Source organism: Miscanthus floridulus, chromosome 4 (assembly GCF_019320115.1).
Source record: "Miscanthus floridulus cultivar M001 chromosome 4, ASM1932011v1, whole genome shotgun sequence".
Lineage (NCBI taxonomy): Eukaryota > Viridiplantae > Streptophyta > Magnoliopsida > Poales > Poaceae > Miscanthus > Miscanthus floridulus.
In genome coordinates, this window is record NC_089583.1 from 87,119,964 (window position 1) to 87,126,968 (window position 7,005).

Genomic DNA, 7,005 nt, shown 5'->3' on the forward strand with positions numbered 1-7,005 from the left:
TTGTGTTTGTGCGTCCGGTATGAGCGTCCGGTCGTCGGTGAATGGGCAGCAACGGATAGGCTGGTTTGAACTGGACATGTGGCAGTCTGGGAGCTACTGGACACGTCCGGTAGGCTGACCGAACGCGTCCGGTATTCACGACTGGAGTGTCTGGTGCTGCGTCCGGTGCATTGTGACCGGAGTGTCCGGTCGATGCGCAGTCAGCAAAATATTTGAGCCAACGGCTCTATTTCGTGGGGGGCTTCTATTTAAGCCCCATGGCCGGCTCAAGCTCACTCTCTTGCACATTTTCATTGACATAGCAACCTTATGAGCCTAGCCAAAGCCCTCCCACTCATCTTCATCATTGATTCATCATCTTTGTGAGATTGGGAGAGAATCCAAGTGCATTGCTTGAGTGATTGCATCTAGAGGCACTTGGTATTCGTGTTGTGCTGCGGATTTCACTTGTTACTCTTGGTGGTTGCCACCACCTAGACGGCTTGGTGAGTGGTGGAGAATCGGCATGAGTTGGTGATTGTTCGTGGCCGCCTTCGGTGATTGTGAGGGGAGTTGTACCTTCCCTAGCAGAGTGCCGAAAGGTAACTCTAGTAAATTGCTTGTGTCATTGAGTTACCTCACTTGTGGGTAGGTTCTTGCGGTGTCCAATCATGTGGACGAGGTTTGTGAAACACCTCTTAGCCACCGAACCACCAAGTGTTGGTCGACACAATGGGGACTAGCGTGTTGGCAAGCACATGAACCTCGGGAGAAAAATCGGTTGTCTCTTGCCATTTGATATTCTCCCAGTGATTGTTTTCATATTCATCTTGTGATTGGTTCATTCCTCTACACGGCGGTATAACCATCCTACTCACTCATTTATATTCTTGCAAACTAGTTGTAGCAAGCTCTTTAGTGTAATTAGATTTGAGAGCTTGCTTTGCTTTTTAAGTTTGCTTAGTGGAGCTCTTTAGAGTAGAAAGTTTGAGAGCTCTTAGTGAGTAGTATCATAGCAAGTTGTGTGTCTAGCTATCATTGCAACTAGAATTGTTGGATAGGTGGCTTGCAACCCTTGTAGAGCTAGAGCAAGTTTGCATTACGCTATTTGTCATACTAATCAAATTGCTCTAGTTCATTTAAAAATGAGAGCCTATTTAAAAATCTACAAATGAACTAGAGCAATTTGATTAGTATGACAAATAGCGTAATACAAACTTGCTCTAGCTCTACAAGGGTTGCAAGCCACCTATCCAGCAATTCTAGTTGCAATAATAGCTAGACACACAACTTGCTATGATACTACTCACTAAGAGCTCTCAAACTTTCTACTCTAAAGAGCTCCACTAAGCAAACTTAAAAAGCAAAGCAAGCTCTCAAATCTAATTACACTAAAGAGCTTGCTACAACTAGTTTGCAAGAATATAAATGAGTAAGTAGGATGGTTATACCGCCGTGTAGAGGAATGAACCAATCACAAGATGAATATGAAACCAATCACCGGGAGAATATCAAATGGCAAGAGACAGCCGATTTTTCTCCCGAGGTTCACGTGCTTGCCAACACGCTAGTCCCCGTTGTGTCGACCCACACTTGGTGGTTCAGCGGCTAAGAGGTGTTTCACAAACCTCGTCCACTCGATTGGACATCGCAAGAACCTACCCATAAGTGAGGTAACTCAATGACATGAGCAGTTTACTAGAGTTACCTTTTAGCACTCCACCGGGGAAGGTATAACTCCCCTCACAATCACCGAAGGCGGCCATGAACAATTACCAACTCATGTCGATCCTCCACCGCTGCACCAAGCCGTCTAGGTGGTGGCAACCACCAAGGATAATAAGCGAAATCCACAGCGCAACACGAATACCAAGTGCCTCTAGATGCAATCACTCAAGCAATGCACTTGGATTCTCTCCCAATCTCACAAAGATGATGAATCAATGATGGAGATGAGTGGGAGGGCTTTGGCTAAGCTCACAAGGTTGCTATGTCAATGAAAATATGCAAGAGAGTGAGCTTGAGCCGGCCATGGGGCTTAAATAGAAGCCCCCCATGAAATAGAGCTGTTCGGCTCCTCACTGCACTGAACACGGGCTGACCGGACGCTCCGGTCATATTGACCAGACGCTGGACCTCAGCGTCCGTTCGTGCGATGTGTGCCACGTGTCATCGGCTTCAAACATCGATCGCCCAATTTCAATGGTCAAGTGATGACCGAACGCGTTAGTTAGAAAGTGACCGGACGCTGGATCTCAGCATCCGGTCGTTTCCAGTAAGGTTCCAAAAGCGATATTTCACGACCAGACGCGTCCGATCATGCTCGACCGGACTCACCCAGCGTTCGGTCACTCAATGTCTCCTCAGTGTGTCCCATGTCAGCGTATGTCAGCACTGACCGGACGTATCCTGCCAGTGTTCGGTCAAAGACCGAGACCACGCGCTCACTGCTGCTACTAACCAGACGCACCGGTCCAATAGAGACCAGCGTCCGGTCACTTACAGTGACCTTCATCTTTTCTGTCTAGGGCACCGGTGGCACCGTCGGACTGTCCGCACTCTACGGGCGGACACTCCACCGGTGAAGTTTCCTACCCTTGCTCAAATGTGCTAACCACCAAGTGTATCACCTTGTGCATATGTTTTAGCTTATTTTCACAAACATTTTCAAGGGTGTTAGCACTCTACTGGATCCTAAATGCATATGCAATGAGTTAGAGCATCTAGTGGCACTTTGATAATCGCATTTCAATACAAGTTTCACCCCTCTTAATAGTACAGCTATCTAACCTAAATGTGATCATACTCGCTAAGTGTCTTAATCACCGAAACAAAATGGCTCCTACTATTTATACCTTTGCCTTGAGCCTTTTGTTTTTCTCTTTCTTCTTTTCTAAGTTCAAACATTTGATCATCACCATGCCATCACTATCGTCATGATCTTTGCCATTTCTTCATCACTTGGAGTAGTGCTACCTATCTCATAATCACTTTGATAAACTAGGTTAGCACTTACGGTTTCATCAATTAACCAAAACCAAACTAGAGCTTTCACACTCCACTAGATTATAAATGCATATGTAATAAGTTAGAGCATCTAGTGGCACTTTGACAACTGTATTTCGATACGAGTTTCACCCCTCTTAATAGTACGGCTATCAATCATAAATGTGATCACACTTACTAAGTGTCTTGATCACCAAAAATAAATTGGCTCCTACCCTTTATACATTTGCCTTGAGTCTTTTGTTTTTCTCTTTCTTCTTTTTAAGTCCAAGCACTTGATCATCACATGGCATCACCATCATTATGTCATTATCTTCATTTGCTTCACCACTTGGAATGTGCAACCTATCTCATGATCACTTGATAAACTAGGTTAGCACTTAGGGTTTCATCAATTCACCAAAACCAAACTAGAGCTTTCAATCTCCCCCTTTTTGGTAATTAATGACAACCCTTTCACAAGGATATGAATTGAGATTTAATTGAATCCATGTTGCTTGCTCAAGCATATTTACCATGTGTAAAAGGATATGGACAAGTTTCATGAATCCCATATGGTAGCAATTGCTCCCCCTACATATGTGCTAAGAGTTTGGATTGAAGCTTGCATATATGCTTAGATAGGAAATATAGGAGACAATGTCTACCAAATGATGCTAAGGTATAAGAGATGGACCTTTGAAGCATGATACAAATTGGAGTGCACCAATATACCATCCTTAGCACCATTAGTAACTAAACATGCACAAAAACTAGAATACCCCATGAGATCAACATTACAAACAAGGGTCTAGTTTTCATAAAATAAACATAAGTCTAGTTACTTTAGCATATGCATGCTAGTTTTTTCATTTCACCATTCAAGCATATAACTAGCATACACCGCATAAGCATGGATATTGAATTTTAAAACTTGTGCCATGCAAGCAAATATATGAAATGCACATTCAAATGCAACATACAAGTTTATGAGCTTGCTCACCCTACTTGCGTGCATTTTTTATTGATCCCCTTACAAAGTCATTTCATTTGTTTGTTCCTTCTATCTTACTATCTTTGTGAATTTCTCTCCTGCTTTGTCAACAATTAGCACAAAAGGCAAGCTCAAATTATAGATATGTTGGGGTGAAACAATGTGAAATGAGGATCATTTTCCTAATTTGGTTCAATCTAGATTACTTGCAAAAGATATTTAACTCGGTTTGATCCAAGGATAAGCTTCTTCACACCTCTAAATAAGGGTTATCTTGTACCATGTTGAGTTAAACACTTATAGCTTATTTTCTAGATCAAACACTAGGTTTACAAGCCCATAAACATGTCATATGCTACCACTAGATCATTTCAAATATACAAGCAATAGTGGTACCATACAAGCATCAAATTCATTTGATTTTCATGAATGAGCCTAGTACACGATAAGAATGACTAGATGCACTAAACAAATCCTTAGTAATGGATGGATGACATGTCAATCAACTTTACCTTGCTTTGCTCAAAGGAGAGGCATGTCATATAATGGGGGTGCATCAACACATATTGGAGAAGTCAAGTATGTTCAATTTATTCCTTAGCTTGCAAAACCTCTTCTCATCAAGTGGCTTGGTGAAGATATCGGCAAGTTGATCTTCGGTGCCCACAGTCTCAATGCAAATGTCTCCTTTTTGTTAGTGATCTCTTATGAAATGGTGGTGGACATCAATATGCTTTGTTCTTGAATGTTGAACTGGGTTGTTGGTGAGCTTTACGGCACTTTCATTGTCACATAGCAATGGCACTTGCTTAAATTTGATTCCAAAATCACTCAAAATAGTCTTCATCCAAAGTAATTGAGCAGAACAACTACCAGCTGAAATGTACTCTGCTTCGGCGGTTGAAAGTGCTACACTATTTTGCTTCTTTGATGACCAAGACACAAGTGATCTTCCCAATAGTTGACATGTGCCCGATGTGCTCTTTCTCTTAATTTTGCATCCCGCATAACCGGAGTCCGAATATCTAATCAACTCAAATCTTACTCCTTTGGGATACCATAATCCAACATTTTGTGTATGTTTCAAGTACCTCAATATTCTCTTTGTTGCCTTCAAACGACTTTCTCTTGGTGAGACTTGAAATCTAGCACATATACATACATTAAACATCACATCCGGCCTTGATGCGGTCACATAGAGTAGGCTTCCAATCATAGACCGATACATCTTTTGATCCACCATATTGCCACTAGCATCATTATCCAAGCTTTCACTAATCCCCATTGGTGTACTAATAGATTTAGCATCATCCATTCCAAACTTCTTGATCATGTCCTTGATATACTTGCCTTGACTCACAAATATGCCATTCTTCATTTGCTTGATTTGAAGACCAAGGAAATAACTAAGCTCTCCAATCATGGACATCTCAAATTCACTTGCCATCATCTTGCCAAATTTTTCACAAAAATCATGATTTGTTGACCCAAATATGATATCATCAACATAGATTTGAATTACAAACAAGTCATTTCCAAGCTTCTTGGTGAAGAGAGTGGTGTCAACCTTTTCCATTTTGAATCCCTTAGAGAGTAGGAAATCCCTCAATCTCTCATACCATGCTATAGGTGTTTGTTTCAATCCATACAAAGCCTTTCTCAACTTATAAATATGGTTGGGTTTCTTTTTATCTTTAAAACCGGGAGGTTGCTCAACATACATAAGCTCATTGATGTACCCATTGAGAAATGCACTCTTCACATTCATTTGGTACAACTTGATGTTGTGGGCACAAGCATAGGCTAACAAGATCCTAATTGCTTCCAATCTTATAACCAGGGCATATGTTTCTCTAAAGTCAAGACCTTCAACTTGAGTATAACCTTGAGCCACTAATATTGCTTTGTTCCTTATTACTATCCCATCTTAATCTTGCTTGTTCCAAAAGACCCACTTGGTTCCAATCATATTATAATCCTTAGGCCTCTCAACTAACTCCCATACTTGGTTTCTTGTGAAGTTGTTTAGCTCTTCATACATAGCATTTACCCAATCAACATCCTTCAAAGCTTTATCTATCTTTATAGGTTCAATGGATGATACAAATGAGAAATACTCACAAAATGAAGCCAATCTTGATCTAGTTTGCACACCTCTTGAAATATCACCAATGATAGTGTCCAATAGATGATCTCTCGCAACATTGGTTGGTTGAAGCACTTGCACTTGATTGCTTGTATTTGATTGATCACTTGGTTGAGATGATGAACTAGCAACTTGTTGTTGATCTTGCACTTTATCATGACTAGTGCTTGCTTGAACTTGATCATGAGAACCACTAGCTTGCACATTTGAGTTAGAGAGCACTTGATTCTTGTCATCTTCAACATCAATCACCTCTCTAGGTCTTATATCACCAATGCCCATATTCTTCATTGCATTGACCAATTGAGTGCCTCTTACATCATCTAGATTATCATCTTGCTCTTGGGAACCATTTGTTTTATCAAATTCCTCATCATGAACCTCCTCAAGAGTACCACTAGCTAAATTATAAACTCTATATGCCTTGCTAGTAGTGGAGTAACCAAGCAAGAAGCCTTCATCACATTTGTTTTCAAACTTGCTCAATCTAGTGCCTTTCTTCAATATGTAGCATTTACAACCAAAAACCCAAAAGTATGCTATGTTGGACTTTCTTCCATTCAATAGCTCATAAGGTGTCTTCTCCATCATAGGGTGACAATAGAGTCGGTTGCTATAATAGCAAGCTGTGTTAATTGCTTCGGCCCAAAATGAATGACTCACATTGTACTCACTCAACATTGATCTTACCATATCAATAAAAGTTCTATTCTTTCTTTCAACTAGGCCATTTGATTGTGGAGTGTACTTGGCCGAGAATTGATGTCTAATTCCAAATTCATCACACAACCCATCAATTCTAGTGTTCATGAATTCACTACTATTGTCACTTCTCACTTTCTTGATGGTTGTTTCAAACTCATTGTGAATGCCCTTAACAAATGATTTAAATGTTGCAAAC